Source organism: Anomaloglossus baeobatrachus, chromosome 3 (assembly GCF_048569485.1).
Source record: "Anomaloglossus baeobatrachus isolate aAnoBae1 chromosome 3, aAnoBae1.hap1, whole genome shotgun sequence".
NCBI classification, from domain to species: Eukaryota; Metazoa; Chordata; class Amphibia; order Anura; family Aromobatidae; genus Anomaloglossus; species Anomaloglossus baeobatrachus.
Window position 1 is genome coordinate 556,810,651 of NC_134355.1, and position 14,349 is coordinate 556,824,999.

Consider the following 14,349-nt stretch of genomic DNA (forward strand, 5'->3'; position numbering starts at 1 on the left):
CACGATGAGGGGAATCCTAGAGAGGCACTGGTCGGTACTTTTTACCGAGCCTACATTGGCCGCAGTGCTTCCTAGGAGACCTCTCATGACGGCTAGGCGAGCGAAGAACCTGGGGGATCTTCTCGTCAAGAGCCACTACGTCCCCCCCAGACAGAACCCTTTCGGTTCCAGGGGCCCACTTCGGGGCTGTTTTCCGTGCGGCCATTGTGCCGCATGTGCTAACATCATCAGGGTGTCCTCTTTCACTGCTTCTGATGGCAAAAAAACGTTTTCTATTAACGATTATATCACTTGCAGTACTACACATGTAGTCTACTATGCAACATGTTCGTGCTCCCTGATTTATGTGGGGCTCACGTCCCGTGAGCTCCGCATCAGAGTCAGGGAGCACGTGAGAGACATTATTGCTGCCGCCACTGTGGAAGATGTCACCCTTTTGAAGACATTGCCCCGTCATTTTAGGGCTTTTCACAATTGTAGCCCTAAATCATTGCAGGTCAGGGGCATTGACGTGATTCACGGGGGTGTCCGGGGGGGCGATCTACGGAAGAGTCTCGCCCAGCGGGAGTCCAAGTGGATCGTCTCCCTGAACACCCTCGTGCCCCTCGGTCTAAACGAGGTAGTCAGTTATGCCCCTTTCCTGTAATCACACTGGCCCGTATCTCCTGTGTTTGGTCAGGATATCTTGTTATTGCCTATTTATGTCAAATTCCTATTTATGGACTTTGATCTACCCACCCCTCCGTCCTCTCCTTCTGTGCTCCCTCAAATGTCCTTTTTGGGTTGTTATGGCAATATTTTCTTGCCATTAATATATACTGTATATATCATATTTTTTACAGGGGTTTTTTTGTGGGGCTCTCACGTTGTGTATGCTTTACATTATTTTAATTATTGTTTTTTATCTCCTTTCTTTTTCTATAGGTCTTGTATACATTGACTATTGAAAATACAAGCTTTTATGAACCTCCTTGTTGAATGTGCGGTTTTTGTATTGCAACTTTCTGCGTGGTCCTCAAATGGATTCTTATGTATACTGTCAATTTTTTGTACCATTGTCTATTCCCTGTCACTCACCCCTGAGCGGTCACGCGCGTCCTCCGGTGTGCTGACTGCGGGCGGCGACGGGGAGCGAGCCCGTTGGTGCGCGCGCGCGGGTACCATGGTGACGCGTCCCGTGGTCCCGCGCGTGCGCCGCACACAGCGGTGTTTTGCTCTCCCTCGCCTTCCGTACTCGGATACCGGCGCATGCGCAGTTGCATGATCGCGATTAGTGTTCAATTCCACACACCTTTCCCATTTCCTATAAAGCTTTGCATGCACCTTACATGCATACCTCCTTTCGAAAAAGCAACGCTGCGAAACAGCTGTCAGGAGGCTGTTTCCCTGCCCCCAGCACCAACCATCAGGTATTTTTACCTCCCGTGTTTCACCGCACTAATGGCTCCGTTTGACCGCGCGCTGTCCTGGGTTGCTGCACAGTAACCACCCACCACAATCATGCACTGTCTCCTGCTTGCTCTGCAGCTCCCCGCTGTTTAGTGCGCTGTCAGACCGTAGACCACACTGTGGCTGATCAGTCCCTGCGGGCATTATTAATATTTCTTTGCCACCTTGCATATTGACATTGCACATATATAGGTGCACGGCTCTGCTGCCTCCCCTGGATTACACTGCCGCAGTCCCACCACGGGAACCTATCTGTTTTCACTGTATTGCGTCGGTCGCACGGTGCACCAGGCCTGTACTTACTATATGCACACTGATGCTGATATACATCTAATTTGTTGTCCTTGCCTGTGGTTCCGTGCGGCGATCCAGTTGATTTCTGTGATGACTGCGGCGTGTTCCGGGGGGAGACACTGATATGCCGGTTATGCACTCTCCCTTGCATGCTCTACAGTTCTTTGCAGCCAGTGTGCTGTCAGACCGTGTACCATTTTATGGCTAATTAGTCCTAGCGGGCACTATCAACCCCTCTTTTTTGTGCCACTCTGCACATTTATATTATACATATATAGGTGCACGGTTTTGCAGCCTTCCTTATATTACACTGCCGCAGCATGCATCCTGTGGACAATTTTTGACATTCATTATATCGCCCGGGCTACTCTTCGAGCCACGACTCATCACACGATATCTCATGTGACCAGTGGCACCATAATTTTCAATCATCACATGGTTGGTCCTGGTTGGCGGGGTTGCCCCACAACTTCCCCCCTTTTTCTTCCCCTCACCCACCGCCTTACTGCTAGGTCGATTTTTCAATTTTTGCATATTTTATATCAATTTATATGTATTTTAATGAATAAAATGTTGATATTTTTGCACCTGATTGTTGCCTTATCTCTCCTCTTTCCTCCGGTTTTGCATGTTCCTCGGAGTAGGCATCTCCTTATGGGACACTACTGAGTGGTTCCATAAGGTTGATATTTAGTATGGCTAAATTTTTGTTCATACCCTGGTGTTGCAGATCAGCTCGTCCCACAGTCATGGCCACTTGCTTGTACCCCACTTGGGTCAATGGGAGTCCATCTGCAGCAATCAGTGTCATACTGGCATCTGGGGGAGCCAGTTCGTCTTTTCCCCAATACCGTTGATACAGTGTGTATGGTATGGTGGTTACCTGTGATCCAGTGTCAAGGAGAGCCATCACCGGAATGCCGTCCACAGCCACGGGGATGATGGGCCGGGCCCCGATGTACCGGTCCCGCCAGTCTGGGGGGCCATGGGGTTCTACTCCTGAGGAGTGGCCCGTGGCCCCAGGGGTTGCTCGTTTAACGGACACCGTCGGGAGTAGTGGCCGGGTTTGCTGCACCTGTAACAGATTGGGGGTCCATACCGTGAGTCATTGGCCCTTCTCCGCTGCATCCAGGGGATGTCCTTAGGGCTGTCGCCGAGCTGCATCTTCACCGGGGCCTGGGATCTGGTCGGAGGCTGGAGTGCGGCGAGGATCTTAGCGAGGTCCCCATCCTTGCGGCGAACTTGAGCAGCGAGTTCTTCCATAGTTCCGCTTGGGGTTGCAGGCACTGGAGGTGCTGGTGGGGTAGGGGCCACCACGACGGGGGCAGTCTCAACCGGCCACGGGGCTGGCTCAGGGGCTTCAGATGCGGGGGGTTGCAGAGCTTTGATGGCCCGTTCCTTTAATACGGCAAAGTCCACATCAGGGTGTTCTAGGGCCCACAGCCGAAGTTGTTTGCGGTCCTCTGAGGACCTCATCCCCTGCACAAACTGCTCGCTTAACATTTTGTTACTGTCCGCACTGTTGATTGTGTCCACCCGCTTCAGTGTGCGGAGTGCGGTTTGCAGGCGCAAGGCATAGTCCCGAATGCTATCTGCGGGCCGTTGCCTGCATTGATAGAACTGCATCCGCAACTCTGCCTCAGTACGGGTCTCAAAGGCAGTCTGCAGCTTCTCAAAGATGGTGGCTACAGAGGACCGGTCCCCCTCGGCCCAGGTCTCCGCCTCTTGCTCAGCGCGCCGATTAGCTGCCCTAGCACTAGCGCTGCACGTTGCTTATCAGTCAGGGGGTACAGTTCTAGTAACGGACTAAGTTTTTTCCGGAAAACCTGCAAGGCATCAGGTTTCCCATCGTACTGCGGTAGCCAGGCAGCTCCGGGCACGTAGGGCAAAGAGAACGGCATCAGCTGAGCAAGAGCTGGGGCCGCGGCGCCCCCCGCCAGCGCGGCTGGGACCTGGACAGGCCCATTCCCATCTACGGGTGCTCCCACGATTGCGTCCGCCGCTCCCCCGGTGACTCCGTCGGGCGCAGACATCTTGTTTCCGTCCCCCTTAGTCTATTTCCGGCTCCTCCTCTACAGGGGCGGGGTTTTGGCCTTCGCGCCTCCACTACTCGAGGAGACGCTCGAGCGGGAACTCTTCGCGCCTAAGATGGCGGCTTCTCAAATTTTCCGGCCGGACACCTCCGGCGGTTACAAGGCGCACCTCTACCAGACGGCAGAGCGGTCAGATCCTGTTCGTGACGCCAAGTTGTCGCGGGCGGAGGAGGGGACGCTGCGCTCTCCCACTGCTCGGGTCCGGCTGCGGCTGCTGCGGCTGCTGCTGCTCGGTGGTGGCTCGAGCGGTGGGCCGGATCCCGGGGACTCGAGCGGCGCTCCTCGCCCGTGAGTGAAAAGGGTGGGGATTGGATTGTGGGGATTTGCTAATTGTCCGTGACGCCACCCACGGTTGTGGTGAAGTTGGTGACACCACCGCTGCTCTGGACGGGGATCCCGGGAGCGGTGACAGGGAGCAGCTTTGATGTTTGTTCTCCCCTCCGTGGGTAGGGGGTTGGTTGTCCCGGGGCCCGGTGATGGGTAGGGATGGATGTCAGGCGGGTTACGGGGCCTGGCGAGGTGCAGGGTCGCGGGGGCAGCGCTGTGCCGCACGGCACGGTGGTACTCACTCAGCCAATGATGAGGACACAGTTCTCGGTAAAACACTCGGCTGGATGGACGGGTCCCACAGACGGCTACGGTGTTGTTTCTCCCGGCAGGTTGATTCGCTAATGGGTTTGGCAAATTCACGGCGACTCCTAGCCTTGCCGGGGTCCGTAAGCCCCTGCCGGATGGTGCTGGCTTCTCTTTGCGTACCGGTCCGGTACCACCGGGCCACCGCCCGTCCACGGTCCTTATGGCTAGCTCCAATAGGCCACTCCTGCAGACGGTCACCACCGTCTGCCAACCTTGCTGATCTGTCCGGGCCACACACCCGGACCAACTTCAGGCTGCTTAACTGCCACTTTACTCCTCTCTCAACTCTACTCAAAACTGATCTGCCTGGTTTTCCCGCCTCCAGTACTGTGAACTCCTCGGTGGGCGAGGCCAACCGCCTGGCCCACCCCCCTGGTGTGAACATCAGCCCCTGGAGGAAGGCAACAAGGGTTTGTGTCTGACTTTGGTGTGCCTGACCGGGAGTGTGGGGTGTGTAGGTGTTGTTATCTGTGGCCCCTGGCTTGTCCAGGGCGCCACACGAACATTATCGCTACGGCAGCTTCACATGCTCTCACCTGGCCTGCGAGGTCGCTCTGGCCGGCGAACCGCCTCCTTACTAAGGGGGCGGGTCGTGCGGCGTCATAGCAACATCACACGGCAGGCAGCCAATAGAAGCGGAGGGGTGTCGGAGATGAGCGGGACGTAAACATCCCGCCCACCTCCTTCCTTCCGCATAGCCGTCTGGGACGCAGGTAGGAGATGTTCCTCGCTCCAGCGGCTTCACACACAGCGATGTGTGCTGCCGCAGGAACGAGGAACAACATCGTACCATCGCAGCAGCGGCATAATGGAAATGTCGGACCCTACACCGATCATACGATAACGACGCTTTTGCGCTCGTTAATCGTATGTAAAAGGCTTTACACACTACGATGTCGACAGTAACGCCAGATGTGCGTCACTTTCGATTTGACCCCACTGACATCGCACCTGCGATATTGTAATGTGCAAAGTGCCCCTAAGGCCTCATTCAGTATTTTTCTGCATAAGAAAAAAAATATCAGATGAACAGTGCCTAATTGTATAACATTGGTGCGAGTGGAATTCAATGTATTATCAGATTGCACTCATCAGAATTAAACACAATTAGGAGCAAGGCTTAAAGCCTCGCTCCCACTTGCATATAAATTGGACAAGTACAATTGCAGAAAACAATCGCATTGCACTTGCACCAATGTTATTTAATGAGGTAGTGTTCATCTGCAAGTTTTTCCTCAGCTGTAATCAGGCTGAGGAAAAAACTCACAGTATGCTGCGTATGGGTGTGTATATTGGACAAGACTTGCCAATGGAAGTCTAAAGGGTGCTTTACACACTGCGATATTGCTAGCGATAGCTAGCGATGACGTGCGCGATAGCACCCGCCCCAGTCGTTCGTGCAATATGTGGGTGATCGCTGCCATAGCGAACATTATCGCTACGGCAGTGTCACACGCACATACCTTTTCAATGAGGTCGCTATGACCGCCGAACAATCCCTCCTTCAAGGGGGAGGTGCGTTCGGCGTCATAGCGACGTCACTGCGGCGTCACTAAGCGGCCGCCCAATAGCAGAGAAGGGGCGGAGATGAGTGGCCGGAACATGCCACCCCCCTCCTTCCTTCCTCATTGCCGATCGACGCAGGTAAGGAGATGTTCGTCATTCCTGCGGTGTCACACATAGCGATGTGTGACGCCGCAGGAACGATGAACAACCAGCGGCATGTACCACCAATGATATTATGAAAAGGAGCGACGTGTCAACGATCAATGATTTTTGACGCTTTTGCGGTCGTTGATCGTCGCTCCTTGGTGTCACACGCTGCGATGTCGCTAATGGCGCCGGATGTGTGTCACTAACGACGTGACCCCGACGATATATCGTTAGCGATGTCGCAGCGTGTAAAGCACCCTTAAGGGTGTGAGAGAAAAATCAGATGGCACACGAACCATTCTTATGCCATCCAATTTATTTCTCGCACACATCGCAAAGAAAACAATATATATAGATATATAGGTTGAAGGATGATAGAAATATATTAGAGATAGATAGATAGAATGGATATCCTACAGATATATAATTTCACAACCCTCCTACATAATACAAACTTGCACCATATAGTGCCTTTCATGGGGCACTAAAGGAGGTTTTGACTTGATTAACTTAATAAATAATTTAAAAAAAAAACCTATTTTTGATAGCCAATAAATGTAAAGCAGACAGCTGCTGGCTGATATTATCACGCTGAGAAGGTCCATGGTTACTGGGCCCTTCCCAGCCTAAAAATACCAGTCCACAGCCGCACCAGAAGTGGCACATCACATTAGTCTTTGCCTTGGCTCATCCCAATTGCTCTGGTGCGTTGGCAATTGGGGTAATGGTAGTTAGGCTTGATGTCAGCTGTGTAGTGTCAGCTGGCATCAAGCAATGGTGTTAGTAATGGAGAAGTATCTTTCAAACACCCCCATTACTAACCCAGTAAGTAAAAAGAAAAGAACACACACAACCTTTTCCCTAGTTCACCAATTTATTTTTAAAAAAACATGCAGGTCCAACATAGTCTAGCAATCTGATGTAGTCCAGAAATGGAAGAATGAAAAATATGAAAAGAGGTACATTAAATCAAGAGACTGTCCGTCCTTCACCAATTTATTAGAAAGCAAAGATTCAACACGGATCCAACATAGTCCAGCGCTTCCCATGACGTTCCCTGACTCCGACGATCAAAGTCTATGGAGTCTCAGAATGAGCAGCAGCTACTTCTGTCTCCCACCACGCACCACAAGAATTGGTGCCTCTGATGAGTGGTGACATTCTTGACATCACCATTCATCAGAGTGATGAGATCTCAGAATGATGAGCAGTGATGTTCCATTCATCACAGTTGCCAGGTCTAACAGAGCACAGCATGAGTTGAGAGTATCTGCTGCTCAAAACCTATGGAGCCTGGTTATGAGGCTCCATAGCCTTTGATTGTCGGAGTCGGGGAACACTGTAGTGGGAAACACTGAACTATGTTGGATCTGCATGGGAACTTTGCTTTCTAATAAATTGGTGAACAAGGAGCAGTCTCTTGTTTTTGTTTCACTCTTGTCATGTTTTTCAGGTTTCCATTTGTGGACTATGTTGGATTCTCTGGACTATATCGGAACTGTGTATTTTTTTCTTTTAATTTTTATTTAAATTGGTGAACCAGGGAAAAAGTCTGGGAGTGTTTTTAAAATAAATAATTTGTGTGTGTGTTTTTTTTTCTTTTTACTTACTGGGTTAGGCCCCTTTCACACGTCAGTGATTCTGGTACGTTTGTGCTTTTTTTAAAACATACCAGAATCACTGACATATGCAGACACATTATAATCAATGGGTCTGCTCACACATCAGTGATTTTTCACTGAACGTGTCTCCGTGCAGCGTGCACGCATGGCCGTGATTCTGCACGGAGACAAGTCAGTTTTTTTCTGGCATCACTGATGACCCACGGACCACATTATGGTGTGATCCGTGTGTGATCAGTGAAACACGTACCATAACATCACGGACATATTTAATATTAAATATTTTCAACTTACCTTGCCTTCGATTCGCTCTGGAGCCTCTGCTCTTGGCAGCTTCTGCCTGGCTCATGAATATTCATGAGAGCAGGAAAACCCGACCAGGAAGTAGGTGCTGAGAGCGGTGGGCGGACGCTGGAGACCCGAAGAGATTAGCACCATGGACAGCAGCAGTGAAGGCAGGTGAGTAATGTCCATATGCAATCACGGATCACGGATTGCACATGGACAACCCACGTGTGCCGTGAATCACGGAACACGGAGGGACATGTGCATGTTTTACACGTCAGTGAAGAACGTGTGTTTTTCACTGACGTGTGAAACGGGCCTTAGTAATGGGGGTGATAGACACCTCTCAATTGCTAACAACAGGGCTTGATGCTAACTGACACTTCACAACTGATTTCAAATCCAACTACCATTACCCCGATTTACAACGCACCATGGCAATTGGGAAGAACCAAGGCGAAATGCAGAATTGGAGCATCTAATGTGATGTGCCACTTATGGGGCGGCTGCTGGCTGGTATTCTTAGGATGGGAAGGGCGCAATAACCATGGACCTTCCCAACTTGATAATATCAGCTCTCAGCTGTCTGCTTTACTTTTGCTCGCTATCAAAAATAGCGGTTACTCTAGGTCAGTTTTTTTAAATTATTTAAGCCTAAACACCTTTTTAGTGCCACATGAAAGGCACTAAAGTTTAGGTACAAGTTTATAATATTTAGGGGGTTGTGAAATTATACATCTGCAGGATATCAGTTCTAACTAGTCGATCTATCTATTTTATCTTTCTATTATCTATTTTATTATATATCTCATATTTTTTATCAGCTATCTATATGTTTATATAAGATTGCTTTATTAATTACTAGCTGTAGTACCCGGGCGCTGCCCGGGATAGTAACTATCTCTCTTCGAGTTTCTGTCTGTCTTTGTCTGTCTGTCTCTGTGTGTCTGTCTCTGTCTGTATCAGTTTCTCTGTCTGTCTCTGTATCAATCTCTCTGTCTCTCTCTCTCTATCTCTGTCTGTCTCTCTCTATCTGTCTGTCTCCTTCCAGGGCTGTCTCTTTCGCCGTCTGTCACTTTCCCTGTCTGTCTCTTTCCCCGTCTGTCTCTATCCCCGTCTGTCTCTTTCCAGGTCTGTCTCTTTCCAGGTCTGTCTCTTTCCAGTTCTGGCTCTTTGCCCGTCTGTCTCTTTGCCTGTCTGTCTCTTTGCTCGGGCTGTCTCTTTGCCCGGGCTGTCTCTTTCCAGGACTGTCTCTTTGCCCGGCTGTCTCTTTACAGGTCTGTCTCTTTCCCCGTCTGTCTCTTTCCCCGTCTGTCTCTTTCCCCGTCTGTCTCTTTCCCCTTCTGTCTCTTTCCCCTTCTGTCTCTTTCCCAGTCTGTCTCTTTCCCCTTCTGTCTCTTTCCCCTTCTGTCTCTTTCCACGGCTGTCTCTTTCCACGGCTGTCTCTTTCCAGGGCTGTCTCTTTCCCTGTCTGTCTCTTTCCTCATCTGTCTCTTTCCCTTTCTGTCTCTTTGCCTGGCTGTCTCTTTGCCCGTCTGTTTCTTTCCAGGGCTGTCTCTTTCCAGGGCTGTCTCTTTTCTCGTCTGTCTCTTTTTTTGCCTGACTGTCTCTTTGCCCGTCTGTTTCTTTCTAGGGCTGTCTCTTTCCAGGGCTGTCTCTTTCCAGAGCTGTCTCTTTCCAGGGCTGTCTCTTTGCCCGTCTGTCTCTTTGCCTGGCTGTCTCTTTGCCCATCTGTTTCTTTCCAGGGCTGTCTCTTTCCCCTTCTGTCTCTTTCCCCTTCTGTCTCTTTCCCCTTCTGTCTCTTTCCCCTTCTGTCTCTTTGCCCGGCTGTCTCTTTCCAGGGCTGTTTCTTTCCCCGTCTTTCTCTTTCCAGGTCTGTCTCTTTGCCCGTCTGTCTCTTTGCCCATCTGTCTCTTTGCCCGTCTGTCTCTTTCCAGGGCTGTCTCTTTCCAGGGCTGTCTCTTTGCCCGGTTGTCTCTCTGCCCGGCTATCTCTTTCCAAGGCTGTCTCTTGGCCCGGCTGTCTCTTTCCAGGTCTGTCTCTTTCCAGGTCTGTCTCTTTGCCCGTCTGTCTGTCTCTATCTCTCTGTCTCTTTCCCTGTCTGTCTCTGTCTGTCTTTTTTTTGTCTCTCACTCACACATAAGCTTCTTATACTAACAGATTTTTTTTGTTCCTATAGCAACCACTGACAGTTGCTATTAATAGCCCGTATCTCCCAGCTCCATTCAGATTAATGGAGGCAGGATTTTTGAGAGTAACTGTAAAGTGCAGGGTTAATTTTTCCCATCAAAACATAGTTTATGACGTTCCCTGGGTCACATGGAGTGTCTGTGCAAAATTTCATGATTGTAAATGCAATGTTGCGGATTCCTTTAGCAGACATACACACATACATACACACATACATACATACCTACATACATACATACTTACATACATACATACATACATACACTGAGCATTATATATTAGATGATAACTAACTTAAAATTACAGAGTAATCATAGTGTGTGAAAGATGATATTAAAAATGCATTGGATACGCATGTCGTACGGATGATAGGCGAGAAAAAAAGCACGCACTCGCATAGCACTCGCATGACATATGCAATATCATGCGCATGGCACTCGTCCCATTTTTCTGAATGAGTATCGGAGCGATTCACAGGTCTGCAAGGGTAAAATTGTTTGAAAAGTGAGAGGTGACTTTTATATACTTTTGATCTCTGAAATCAGTAAAAATATTGGAAAAATTCCATCCCTTCTACAGCTTCTGGAGATTGTAGAAAATCGTAATTTCAGGATGCGGTTTCATTTTGAATATGCACAACTCAAACACTTCATAATCTCACAAAACATTGTCATGGCGCATCTTCCACCCCAAACTCCATTTGAAAATCTTTGCACTGGGTACTTAGATACACGTCATGCGATATCAAAAATATATAAGATCATAACCAACGCGGCAGAGGCGTCCCTTCCTCTCTTTTGTGCGACGTGGGAAGCAGAGCTCAACCAGACGTTCCTTGGGAACCAGTGGGCACGTTGCTTACGAATGACCTACAAGTACGTCGTGGCCACCAGAATGCAAGAAACCAGCTATAAAATACTCTCCAGTTGGTACAGGGTCCCAGCGTCTATTCATGCGTGGTGTCCTGAGGTGCCTGATATCTGTTGGCGTTGTGGAGCACAGGGAGGCACCATGTCCCACATCTGGTGGTACTGCCCGGGCTTGGGGTTCTTTTGAAAAAAGGTACTAGCAGCCATACAGGAGGTCACAGGGATCATAGTCCCTAGCCGCCCAGAGGCAGTCCTACTATACATTTAGCCAAGACAGTGGCCCCACGGTGCTGGAAAGACCCTGCCCCCCCTACGATAGATGAGTGGGTAATGGACGTGAATGTGATCCACCGCATGTAAATGGTGATGGCCCAGTCGAGTGGACAGATGGTGGCGACAGCCACTAAATGGTTTCAATGGGAATCATTCCTCTCTGGCAAAAAAATTCTTGAATTAATCTAACCTCCGGGAGATAGGCACCTTGGCCCCACTTACTTCAGATAATATACACCACCGTTCCAACATGTCTTGTTCCAACGGACAAAGTATCAGACCCGGCAGATGCGCTCTACTCTTCATCTCTTCCCTTCTTGCCCTGACTTATCCTTCCTGTGCTATTTTTCGTGATCATACTGCTTCTTCACCTTTCCTCTTTGGCTTATTATTCTTTGTGGTTCAAAACGACTATCCATGTATCATACCAATCATTTACATACTGTCATGACGTTTGCGAATGTGTTGTGTCGCATTGACTTTGGTTTCGCATTGTCAGTTATAACATGGATCCATGTTCCTTTAATGTATGCTTTAAAAACTCAATAAAACTTTAAATTGGAAAACAAAAAAAATATTTAGAAAAATTCCATCAAGTACAATTTTTTCACAAACACTGACTCCATAGACTTCCAAAAGAATAAAATTCCATAGGGTTCCAAAAGGAATTCCTTCCATACTTTTTTAAATATGGAGCTTTAGTGTATTTTAGTGATGTTCCTGGGCTGATGGAAAATTCTAACATTAGGTACAATGTGAGCGAGTGGAAATTCTTTATTGATTCATCCAAATAAAGTCTGAAAGCTGTGCTACGGCACGATGGCAGCAAGTACAAGGTGGCCATAAAATAACCTAAGGTGTTTGGAGCCATGTGCAGCCTGACCCAGTGGACAGAATTGGCTGAAAATTGGTATGTATGCTATTGAAGGCATGGGGAAACGGAAGGCATCTTAAAAAAATATTTATACCAAAACTCCCCACCAGGTGAAAAAGTGGCGCTGTACAGTGAGCGTGTCTGCCAGATGCCTGTCTCTTTGCCGGATCGTGTGCTGTAAGTGCGGTTGAAAGACCTTCACACACGTAGTCCAATGGCTGTCAATTCGCTGAGACAGATGATCACATGTTTTGAGGCAACAGGGTTACTAAGTGTTCAGCCAGGGCGCGGGCGACGACTAGTAAGTAAAGAGGTTGTAAAGGACATTGCCATTACAGATGTGGAACAGGGCACGAACAACCCTGCTGGGAACAGCAGTGCATGCAGTGTTTCCAGGCTATTGGGGCTTCCGTACAGCACAGTGTGGAAAGTTCTCCGAAAGGTCTTGCGGGCATACCCATACAAAATTATCCATCATCAGCAACTTCTTCCTCGTGACAATGATACCCACATGAAATTTGCATTCATATTTCTGGCAAGAGTGGAAGTGGATGGCAATTGGCCATGGAATGTTCTGTGGTGCGATGAAGCGCATTTTTACATGAATGGAACAGTGAAAACAGTGGTCGTTCCGCAACTCCAACAGCGGCAGTGTCTTCAGACGACCACCTTCAACCATGATAGAGCACCTCCTTATATCGCAAATCATGTGAAGAACATTCTGCGTTCACATTTTCCCGATGACAGGATTTTGAGCTGCTCTTTCCCTAACGCATGGCCATCACATTTGCCCAATCTCAATTCTTGTGATTTCTAGTTGTGGGGACACTTGAAAGAGCATGTTTATCAGGGAAATGTCAACACCCTGGCTGACCTCAAAGACCGCATCATTTTGGAAGTGCGCAGCATCCCACCAGACATGTTACATGCAAGCGTCGAGCATGTTCTGCATAGGATGAACATGATCACCATGCATGATGGCGGCCATATTGAACAGTTATGCTAGTCTGTAGAACAATTGTGACATCTCCAGTTACCGGCACACGGTTTTTTGGCCGCTCGCTCACTGTACAGTGCTACTTTTTCACCTGGTGGGGAGTTTTGGTATAATTTTTTTTTTTTTTTTTTTTTTTAAAGATGCCGTCCATTTTCCAATGCCTTGAATAGCATACATACCAATTTTCAGCCATTTCTGTCCACTGGGTCAATCTGCACATGTCTCCATAAACTTTGAGTTATTTTATGGCCACCTTGTATACTTCAGTTCCTTTAGGGCATTCTATGCATTTGAAGGAAAGCTATGAGAATTTAGACTTTGTTCTCAAGAAGCTTAACTAAGAGGATGAAAGATGGTCAATACGTGATGATCTGAAAGTTCTCTCTTTGCTCCTTGGGCAGCAAGTAGGATATACATAAGTAACCATGCTTTTTTGTGTGAATGGGACAGCTGGGATAGGACTCATCACTAAAGACAAAAAAGTTGGCCAACATGAACATCTTTGCAACCTGAACTCAAGACTATAGTTGCGGAAAGTTTAGTTGATGTCACTAAAGTTCTCCTGCCTCCTGCCAGCAGTCCACATTAAGCTTGGACTGATGAAGCAGTTTGTGAAAGCTCTACCGAAAGAAGGGGAAACTTTTACCTAACTGTGAAACAAGCTTCAGGGACTGTAGAAAGCAAAACTGAAAGAAGGCATTTCTGTGGATCCGAATATTCGTAAACTCATAAAGGACCATGTGTTCTCAACAAAATAAAAGCTTTTGAGAAAAGGGCTTGGGATTCTTTTAAGAAGTCATGAAGAAATTTCTAGGAAGCAACAAAGATCCAAAATTGTAGTCCATCGTAGAGAACATGCTGAAACGTCTAAAAGCCTTAGGTTGTCTAATGAATTTGAAGTCACATTTTTTACATTCCCATTTGGACTACTTTCCTAAAAACCTTGGTACTGTTAGCATAGAGCATGGAGAAAGATTTCATCAGGATATCAAGGAGATGGAGCGTGCACATGTTGGGGAGCTACTGCTGGATACTTGCAGAAGATCCACAGGTCTTCTATAAGAGATAGGTAATCAAGAGAAGGGGCATAACTAAGCACCTACCGGGTATTCAC